Source organism: Gambusia affinis, linkage group LG13, assembly GCF_019740435.1.
Source record: "Gambusia affinis linkage group LG13, SWU_Gaff_1.0, whole genome shotgun sequence".
NCBI lineage: Eukaryota > Metazoa > Chordata > Actinopteri > Cyprinodontiformes > Poeciliidae > Gambusia > Gambusia affinis.
The window spans coordinates 4,209,937-4,221,727 of record NC_057880.1 but is presented as its reverse complement, the minus strand read 5'-3'; positions in this window follow the sequence as shown (position 1 = coordinate 4,221,727).

The following is an 11,791-nucleotide window of genomic DNA, read 5'->3' as shown; positions in this document are numbered from 1 at the left end:
TTATTCTAAAAAAGCAGTTGGTGTCAGTTATGTTCTGCGTTTCGGCAGTTTGAAATTTTGCTAGTTTTTCGCTTTTAACGTCGCCATCGTAAGTCCGATTCCCAATAAAAATAATAGCACCCCTCCCGGGATCGAGCCGCACGTTTTGATACCACTTTTGCGGTACGAGCCACATTAACGGTGACAGAAAAATAATAAATAATACTAAAAAATAATATTTATTCTTCTTCTGTCACCGTTAATAATACGTAATAATAAAGAGGCGTTCTATTAGGTGTAGAACAATAAGTCAGTCACTGCTCTCCTTATGCATTGCTATGGGCAGGCCCCAATAAACACAAACTTAAACATAGATTTAGGAGATTGACTTGACTAACTGGTTATAAGGCAAAGTTTACTCTTAGAACATTTCGTAACATAATAAACATCGGCATTCATATATCACCGTGCATCAAAACACAGCTAGCATTTGGCTGTATCAAATTATATATTTATTGGGGCCTGCCCATATGCAGGGGAAGGCATGAATAGAACGCCTCTTTATTATTATTATTCTTAAATTCTTCTTCCGCGGCCGTTAATGTGGCTCGTACCGCTTCTTAGGACTACAAATATGCATCACTGTAGTTCTACCTATGGTGGAGCACTCAGTTGAAACAGAGGACTGAGCAGGCCTTTAGAACTACTTGTGTTTTGAGCATTATATAACTGATTTAACTCAGTCACTGTTACACATGGGATGAGTTTGGCCCTTTGAAATAAACCTTACTGAAAGTTTCAAAATAAAAGCCTTGAACATTTTTACATCAGGTAATTGCTCTTTTGAGCATTATATAAATAATTTAACCCAATCACTGTTACACATTGGATTAGTTTGGCCATTTGAAATGAATCATTAGCATTAGCCTATGACCTAATTATAATAAAAAAGGACTACAAAAATGCCATATCTGTAGTTCTAACTAACACTCAGTTAAAACAGAGGGCAGAGCTTCCATTTAGAACTACTGGCTGTAAATAACGGATTTAACCCAAACACTGTTAGACATTGGATTAGTGTGGGCATTTAATATGAAGCTTATGGTTTTTTTTTTTTTTCCAAAATAAAAGCCTTTATATTCCAGGGAATGCAGGTTAATGCATAACATAATATAATATATTATTCATATATTATAATGCATAAAATATGCATTATATTATATAATATAATAGAGAGAATATAACAGAGAGAAGAATATAATGCATATTAAAGAATATAATATGCATTATATTCTTCTCTCTGTCTAGAGAGACAGAGATTTCATACTGAATCATTTCAGTTATTATTTTCAGTGGTAGTTAATGATAAGTTTAAAGAAGTAGAGGGTGGAATGGGATTCTCACTTTTTGCTGATGATGGAGCAATGTGGAAAAGAGGAAGAAATTTAGACTTCATTGTAAAGAAGCTTCAGGGAGCAATTTCAGTTGTAGAAAAAAGGTCATATAAATGGGGTTTTAAACTTTCTGTAGAGAAAACTAAAATAATGTTTTTTACAAGGAAAAGATTTGAAGGAAAAGTTATATGGTCAAGATTTGGAAAGAGTTAAACAATTTAAATTTCTTGGGATGTGGTTTGATGAAAGAATGACATGGAGTGTGCACATTAAGAAAATAATTGACAAATGTAGGAAGGTATTAAATATAATGAGGTGTTTAGTTGGAACAGAGTGGGGAGCTGATAGAAATTCATTAAAAGCAATTTATACTGGATTAATTAGGTCAGTCTTGGATTATGGATGTATAGTTTATAACTCAGCAGCAGATACAAACCTTCATAAGTTGAATATTATCCAATATCAGGCTTTAAGAATATGTGCTGGCGCTTTCAAAACATCTTCAACAGCAGCATTACAAGTTGAAATGGGAGAAATGCCTCTTAATGTTAGATGGGATCAAATATCTTTAAACGTCTGGTCAAATTTACAGGGACAAAGAAATGATCATCCAACATTAGAAGTGCTTAAACTTGGATGGGAAAAGGAAAAGAAACAGTTAAAGAGCTTTGCTTGGATAATAAACTTTAAAGTTAATGAAAATAATTTGAATCAGTTCGATATATGTCAGAAAGTTCCATTACCTGCAGTTCCACCTTGGATACTTCCTGATGCTGAAGTTGATTTTTCATCATTAGAAAAGAAGAACAAAGAAAAATATCACATTATGAATAAATATATAGTACAAGAGTACTTGAATAAATACTATAACTATATACAAATATACACAGTTGCATCAAAAAATACAGTTAATAGGGTAGGGATAGCATTTATTGTGCCACAAATTAAAGTGGGGAAAAGGATTAGTGATGGAGTCTTGGAGAAATGCTTGCTTTGCTTTCAACAGTTCAATGGGTGGAAGAGGTCAGACCATTAAAATCTATCATCTGTTCAGATTCTAGTTCTTCATTAGTCCGTTTGCAAAATAAGCAGTCAGAAAGTAGACCAGATATATTAATTGAAATACAACAAACCCTTTACAGAATCAATATGATGGGATTAACAGTAAATTTTGTATGAGTTCCAGCACATCAAGGGATTAAGGGGAATGAAATAGCAGACAGGATGGCTAAGGAGAGTACCAACCAGGAAAGGATACATATTAATGTTAGTTTTAGTATAACAGAAATAAAGGGTATAATTAAACAGAAAATAAAAGAGAGGTGGCAAAAGTTATGGGTAGAGGAAAAGAAAGGAAGGTGGTTTTATAAAATCCAAAAGAGAGTAGGACAAATGAGAAGAACAAAGAAACAGAAGAGATAATTATTTTATGACTTGGAATTGGACACACTGAACTGAATAGATCACTATTTTTGACAGGGAAATGTGACTGTGAGTAAGATGAGACATTGGAGCATGTTATTTTAAGTTGTAGGAATTATCTGCATCAGAGAAACAAGTTAATAAGAAATCTTAGTAATATGAAAATTTTAATTTTATATTGCTGATTTAATGCAAAAGACTCTGGAAGCAGAGGATATGAGGCTATATTTGATTTTTTGAAATAGAGTAATTTGTATAATAGAATATAGTTTCTCTTTTGTGTGTGTGTGTGTGTGTGCGTGTGTGCGTGTGTCATGCGGTCCATACTCCTTACCAGTTGGTGGCGGTAATGCTCACCTAACGTTTTTTGCCAACCGCCAATAAAATTTCAACAAGAAGAAGAAGAGGTGCTTGTATCTTTAGTTTCCTCTACTATATGTCGGCTGCCCAAGTGGCTGGTGTGCTCGATCCATTTGTACCATCTGGCCGGGATTGTTGTTGGGTTCTGGTGCAATACCTGCCGTGCGTTTTTGTGCAGCGTTGCTCGGCTGACGTTAGCGGCTGCAGCTGGAGGTTGTTGCGGCGTGCGGCTTCCATCGAGCCCTCGCCTGCTGATCCGCTCCCTCCCTGATCGGCTGTGTTACTACTCCTGGGTAAGCTACCTGTTGTTTAGAATTTAATTTACCTTACCTGAATCCAAGGTTAATGTGTTTTCTGGTTTAGGATTGTTTTGGAGTTGCATCGCTTTGGACGCTCTACTGTCTTGTCTTGCTGGTGTTTGTTTGGGCCGCTCTCGACAAAACCTGCTGAACGAGCGGGGCACGACTCCTCTGGCCCATTGAAAAGACATTTGAAGTTGGACAACGATAATTTGTTCCATCGGTTGAAGTGGTTGTGTTTTTTTCTTTACCGTTTGTTTGCTTATTATTTAAATTACTAATGCGTTTGCTTTCTTTTGTTTTGGCAATAATTTACATTGTCCTTATTTCATTTGATCCCTTTTCTTCCTAGGGACCGAGTAGTGGGCCTGAAGCCAGGTTTTAAAAAGCGAGATGTTTTAATGAAATTGTTTAATAAACAATTGTGGACTATTACATGTTCTGGTGCTTCTTGTTTTAAAAGCTCAACCCCTCAGCTGGTCACACGTTTTTATACAGTTTTGCCATAAATGTCAGAGAACAAACCTGTAATCAACAAAATATGCAGAGGCCAGCAAAGGCTAGACACACAGCTGTGTGTGAGTGAGGGGCCCACAGTGGGCAGGCACCGTGTGTTGTGGAAAAGTTAATAAAATTACTGATTAAACAGGTCAAGTTTAAGTATTCCCACAACACACACGCACAACAAAAACTCCCTAATTGCTGCTCCCTTATAGCAATTAGGGTAAGAAAACAAACGGAAAACAACAAAACAATTTATTCCATTGCTGTGTTGATTAACCACGATCAGAGGTGTGGCAGCGGCAACCAGGCAGAGCGAGGGAAAAAGGACACGGCACGGCTTGAGTAATTGTATGTTTTGCCTCTATCAAAACGTGTGAATGTCTGATAATTAAAGTCACCAAGCCTGGCGGGCTTTAGTAGATCGCAGAGGAAAAGAACGAAGCAAGTTGTCAGCTCATAAAAGGAAGAGGGAAACAGTAGAGTCACTCCCCAAAGCTGTTATTAAATATGGCCTTACTGTAGAGACTAAAGGACGGCCTTAGCCACAAAAACATCTTTCGTTGTGGAGGATTTAATGAGGCAGTAACATAAACTGACAAACAACTAGTGTCATTTCATGTCATAGTAAGGTTGACTGTTTAACGCCGTCCTTCAATATGGTATCCAGGATAATCTACACGTTATTCTGCTGTAACACACACTCTGTATGTTGTTTGTTCACACACCTTCACCCTGTTTTTACAGGCACGCTGCTAATATTCTACTTTTTCCCCCACAGACAAAAGAGGTGTGTGTGTGTGTAACATTGTTTCTGTAGCATGGAAGAAAAAGGAAACCAATAATTGTGCACTTCAAAACGTGCTGCCGCTGAATCTGGCCAGAGAGACTTCAGTTACATTCATCCACAAACAGTGTTAGGTGGATCAGTTGAGGAGGAAATTGTATCTCAGTGCTAAATGAAGCTTAAAGCCTTAATTAACAGCCCAACACAATAGGTGACGGACATCTGTCACAGTTCACAGCTCTCGTGTTTCACTTCCTTGCCGGAGAAGGGATGTGGGAAGTCTGGGCAGGTGTCAGGGATAGCAGAACAATGAGTGTAACTTTGTGGCTGCCTTCAGCAGCAGTTTATACAGTTTGGGTTGATTTTATGATTCTAAGTTGGTGTAGATAAGTTAAAGTGATGAAAAATATTTATATTTCTTATAAAATGTGCAAATGGTTCCGAAGTGGAACCAATGTTTAATGTGTTGTTTTCGTTCCGGCACATATTTAGTGACACGCGGCACTCTGTGTAAGGCAGCATGCTTCTTTTTTTTTAATGTGAGCCGTCTCCCAGTACCTGAACCTTCTGTTCTTACTGGAGACCCACTAAGATACAAGGAACGGAAGATGTCATTTCAAACACTAATAGGTAGGAAAAACATCCCAGTAAATGAAAGAGTTTATTACTTTTGTAAATATGTTGGTGGATCTGCAAGAAAGGCCATTGAAAGTTATTTCTTATTAGGAACCGATGCAGCTTATGATTCAGCATGGGTTATCCTGGAAGAAAGTTTTGGAAGCTCCTTTGTGATAGCTAAAGCTTTTAAAGATAAGCTGACATCGTGGCCCAAAATAGGACCCAGAGATGGTGTTGAACTGAGGGATTTTTCAGACTTTCTTAGGGGTTGCCAGGCTGCAATGTCCCAAATTAAAAGTCTAGAAGTACTGAACACCTGTGATGAAAGTCAAAAACTTCTCACAAAGCTTCCTGATTGGTTAGTTGCTAGTTGGAACAGAAAGGTGATTGAGATCGAAGAAATTTGCAATAATTTTCCTACATTCAGTCAGTTTGTGGAGTTCATCACTAGGGAAGCAAAAATAGCTTGCGATCCAGTAACTTCTCTTCATGCCTTGAAATCTAGTGATGTTGAAAAAATAAAGACAACAAAGACACAAAATGTTGGTGCAACGGTGTTTGTGAGCAACTCTGAAGAGAGTCCGGAACATAAAGGCTGCATCTTCTGTGAAAAACAAAATCATGGCATTCAGAAATGCTGGAAATTCAACAAAAAACCAGTTCAGGAACATCTTAAGTTTGTCCAAACAAAAAAATTGTGTTTTGGATGTTTGCCACCAGGACACCACTTTAAGAACTGCAAAAGAAGAAGTCTTTGTGAAACATGTAAAGGAAAACATCCAACGTGTCTGCACAAAGATCGTGAAAGAGCAAACAGGAAAGAGAAAAGCAATGATGAGCATGTGGAGAATGTAAAAATCTCTAAAAACACAAAATCAAAGGAAAAAGCAGAGCACAATCATAATATTGAACTCTCAGATAAAACTACATCAAACAGAGTAGTGCAAGGCATGGACAACATGTACTCTTTCTTCTACTGTTGTTCCTGTGTGGTTATCTACATCAAGAAACCCAGAGAATGAAATTCTCGTTTATGCTCTACTTGATAACCAAAGCAATACGACATTCATCATGCAAGATAAGACAGATGTTCTGGAAACAAAAGGAGAACCTGTGCAGTTAAAACTCTCCACACTTTCATCCAGAAATACAATTATCCCAAATCAGAGATTAGTTGGACTGCAGGTGAGAGGTTTTTATTCATCAAAGAAGATTTCTCTACCTGTAACCTATTCAAGAGTTCATTCCTGCTAATCTAAGTCACACACCGACCCCAAAAACTGCGAGAGCATGGCCACATCTAGAGCATCTTGCAGAGGAGACTGCTCCATTGATCGAGTGTGATGTAGGACTACTCATAGGTTACAACTGTCCACAGGCTTTGTTACCTAGAGAAGTGGTTCCGGGTAAAGATGACGAACCATTTGCTCAAATTTCAATTTGCTCAATTTTGGGTTTAAACAACGGCACAAGGTCAAGGTCAATACAGTGAAACAACCATCCAGTTCATCGAACGAAATTTTTACGTGGATGATGGACTGACAAGTGTTGCAACCAAAGATGAAGCTATAAAGTTGGTAAAGGAAGTAAGACAACTTTGTAGTTCTGGCAATCTACGACTTCACAAGTTTGTTTCCAACAACCAAGATGTACTTGCATCCATTCCAGAAGATGACTGCGCACATTCAGTAAGAAATCGTGACATGACTCTTGGAGAGTCACACATAGAGAGAGCTTTGGGAATTAAATGGTGTGTTGTTTTGGACCAGTTCCATTTCAGAGTGATTGTGGATGAACGCCCACTTTCTAGAAGAGGTGTTTTATCAACAGTGGCATCCATCTATGACCCTCTTGGGTTTGTAGCACTATTTATTCTGGTTGGGAAGCAAATACTTCAAGAGATGTGTCAAGATTGGATGGGACGAGCCATTATCTGAAGATCTCAGATCACGATGGGAATTTTGGCTGTTGGACTTAAAGAATCTATCCGACATCAAAATTCAGAGGTGTTATCTCCCACAGGATTTCAAGGAAGTCAAAAGATATGAGTTGCATCATTTCTCAGATGCAAGTGTTAAAGGACACGGTGAATGTTCTTACTTGAGAGCAATTAGTATATCGAACCAAGTCTACTCTTCTTTAGTTATTGGTAAAGCCAGGGTGACCCCTACAAAGGTCACCACAATACCCAGACTTGAGCTGTCAGCAGCTATTATTGCTGTTCGAACAAGCAACTTGCTTAAAAAGGAGTTGGATGTTCAAGCCGAAGAATTCTTCTGGACTGATTCAAGGGTCGTTCTTGGATACATTAACAACGATGCTGGACGATTTCACATATTTGTAGCAAATCGCATTCAGCACATACAAGAAGGTTCCAATCCGGATCAATGGAAATATGTGACCTCAGAAGATAACCCTGCGGATCATTCATCATGAGGTCTGACAGTTAAAGGACTGATTACTTCCAATTGGTTCACTGGTCCAGATTTTCTCTGGCATAACAAACTTTCTGCTAATAATGTTAAGGTGGGAAAGTTGGAAGCTGAAAATCCAGAACTACGAAAAACTTTTGTGCATAAGACACTAACGATTAACCCTTTCAGGTTGAAGCGGCCAATGAGGTACGCATTTTACAAACTTGTTCACAAGAACATCCTTGTTTATGTTTGTCACGGCTCATAAACAGACCTACAGTTTGCTGTGAATGATAATTGACCCCATTGACTCAAAAAAAAGAAAAGAAAAACGATCGCAGCACTCGACTTCGACTTCCCTTTCCCACATGCCCATCGTCACCTGTGCATTATGTTTCTATGGTAACGCACAACATTAAAACTGTTGAAACGGTCAAATTTGTGTGTGTGTGGGGGGGTTGGACAAAAATATATATCTACATCAACGTTAAGCAGCCCTCGCCCGGAGAAGATGGACTTAAACAAAATGAGGATGGCGCCTGCCGAGTATTTCCGGAGGAACGGAGTTCCGGCTACATTAGAGAGGTTTCTGAATGAGTACTTCGTCTGACAGGCCCCAGACCTTCGTGGCTACCTGGTAGGTTAATTTTTTTCTCCCCACTGAAGGGGTGAACAGTCATAACTCACCCGTTACGGTTAAACCATCCGATTATAAAGCCAATTAATCGGAGATAAAAGCCACCGCTATTTGAGTTATTCTAAATATGTTTAGTTATCAAGTATTTCTATTATTGGGGCCTGCCATAGCATTACATAGGGAATGGCTCCATTGTAAAGGACGTTGTAACTGCCAGTGTATTTGACACCAACAGCCGCTCCATTAGAGTGAGAAACGAAGTGAATTTTGACCCCCAAAATATTTTTGAAATCTACAAAAATTGCTGTATTGGTATGAAAGTCTGTCATGACATCGCACCGAATGCCTGCTCCCGTAAAATGTTTTCGAAATTTCTGTAAACTTCTCTTTGCAACTTACTATATGTAGCGGAGGTTCTATGTTCAAACTTGAGGCTGGTGAAATGTTGACACTCGCCACTGTGTGTCGATCAGGACAAACTGAGGAGGGGATTTCCCACTTAAGACTCTTTCTTTATTTCGTTGTTACAGCAGTAGTACAGGTATGCAGCAGAAGGTAGGCTTGGAGTTGAGGATGTGTTGATGTGAAGGTGAGGTGATGTGGTCTAAATTGTAACAGAAATAAACCCCACGTTAATTCACTTTACACATTATCAAGTACAAGTTACCGCAATGACATCTGCTGGCCACAAACCGACTACAAGTATATTCAATGCTACAACCAATAGATAACAGGCTAACCCACGTGGAGTTAGTAAAGGTCGCATTAAACCGGCGACTCTTACGAATACAACATCAATATGTAATACAGACGGAACTATTAAATGAACTGCCTTGGTACATTTAACAGCAATTACTTACAGTAAGTCAAGAACGCACATCGACCTCAACCGAAACAGTAAGCAGCAGCTGCGTGTCTCCACTCTCAGAGCTATAATGCCTCTGCAGCTGCTAAATGTGCTATAACGAACTCGCCACCGGGTGGCGCACCTCCCTCTCCCAGTCCAAAGTAATCAACACCCGAGCGTTTGTAACACTATAAAAACAACACATATACCTTAAAGATTACTCTACGTAAGTGAAAAATACAACAGGACTGTTTGATATTGTAGAAGACTGTGTCCTTTTTTTTTTTGGACTGTGGGAGGAAGCCGGAGTACCCGGAGAAACACAGGGAGAACATGCAAACTCCATGCAAGACCCGGGGCCAGGAATCGAACCCAGGACCTTCTTGCTGCAAGGCAACAGTGCTACCAAGTTCAGCCCTCTAATGTGTCCTTTTCTGCTTTTATTTTATTACGTTAGAAACTGTGGAGTACTCACTTTTAACCCAGAAAAGGGATTACAACAAACTTAGAATCCAGAAAATTTTTTCCCACAACAGAAATATTTAGTTTTTATTATTACTTAGAAACTGTTGAGTACTTGTTACTTTTACAAATTTAGAGCATACTTTGAAAGTTCAGAGAATACTCATATTTACAGTATCTGGCAACCCAGAAGTCCAGAGGATACTTACTTACTTACACTTATTTAGCATCCCAGAACAGGGATTACCTTAGCAATTACTTTTTAGACTCCTATTTTCCCAACCCAGAAAAGGAATTAGACCAGAAGACACTTAGTTATTCTTATCTACCAACCCTGAATAGGAGTATCCAGTTTATTTACTTTGGATCAACATTATTACTGGTAGATTCTTTTTCTTCTTTTGCTCTTTCTTTTGGTTTGTTATTTTGTTTGTATTTCCTTTTAATTCCTGTTAAGCACTTTGTATTGCCTTGTTGCTGAAAATGTGCAATATAAATAAAATTACCTTTACTAAGACTTTATTAGGAAGAATCCAGCTCCTCATCTCAAAACAACCAAATTCTAAAAGAAAACAAATCTAATTTCATTTATTCTTAAATTGTAAATTTTCAGTATGTCATATACAATCTAATGTTTTTGGAGGAGATTGTGATTGTGATATGTTTGTTTGAGAATAGTGGCAGACTGATAAAAGATGAGACGGGAGGAAAATATTCTGATAAACTGAATGAATGAGGAAAATGGGAAAACTGACAAAGCTGAAGAGAAAGATGAAATATAAACATATTATTATTTATTATCTTATATATTGCCTTTTAAGTGTTTCTCTTTGTTATCACCTTTAGTGTTCCTCAGATTTTCATGTAATCTTTTCTGCTCATATTCTATCCAGACCTCTATGATCATGTGGCTGATGGCTCTTCAGACTGAGGAGGGTTTGCAGATCCAGAGATGAGCTCATGTTGATGGACTTCCTGGCCAGAGTTCACTCATCTCAAACACACACAGTGTCCTTACATATCAGTTAAATTACTTTACATACACACCTCATGTATTTATGGACAGTTATGTGTCCATTCATGCACAACATTCACAGGTGGACAAAGTTGTTGGTACCTTCTGTTAATGACTGAAAAACCCACACTGGTCACTGAAACAACCTGAAACTGACAAAAGTAATATGAAAATTTACTGACAATTAACCAATAAAAATCTGACATTATTTTGAATTGAGGTTCAACAGAATAAGAAAATGGCAGACCAAGATGACTGCAATTTTTTTTGTTTGATACTGAAAAGATTATTCTGAAACTTAAGGCCCACAGGATTGGAGCCGATCTCCCTGGCTTTGCTGCAGGAAGAAAATGGACAAATTCAAGAGAATTATGATGTGAATGGTTCTAAAAGTCCAGAACAACCAAGTCCAGAAAGCAAAGGTGAACTTCAAGGTCAAGGTGGACTTCATGTGAAATGACCAAAGAGGAAAGCAAATCATAAAAAAGTGAGGCTGGAATTTACCACACAGGTTCTGAGAGAAATGAGACAACAGGTGCATCAGCTCTTTGGTCACAGACACAAAAATGCTAATAAGTTTTAGCTAACATCATTTTAATTGAGCCACAATTTAAAAGCAGTGTCTGACTGTCATCAGTTTGTCAGTAAACAATTTTTTACTACTTTTGTCAGTTTCAACGTACTTCTGTTACCACTGTGGGCTTTTTGTTCATTAACAGAGGGGTACCAACTATTCATGTATGCTCACTTACAAAAAATGTACACGATTTGCCCCCATATATCCAGTTTTAATTTCTATGACTTTTATTATTATTACTAATAGTAATGTAACTACTGTGTGAAGAGATGCGCTCCTGCTTTTATATTTGATTTTTAATGTTTAAATATTAATAAATATGTAAACTGTAACTGTCCCAGTTTCTTCATTTTATTTTGATAAATTTGCTTTCTCTTTATCGCCGAGCGAGAAATCTCCCCAGATTTAGTCTTGGAAATCTGGTCACCTTAGATAAGATAGCAGAATGAGTGTAACTTTTTCACAAGAACATCCTTGTT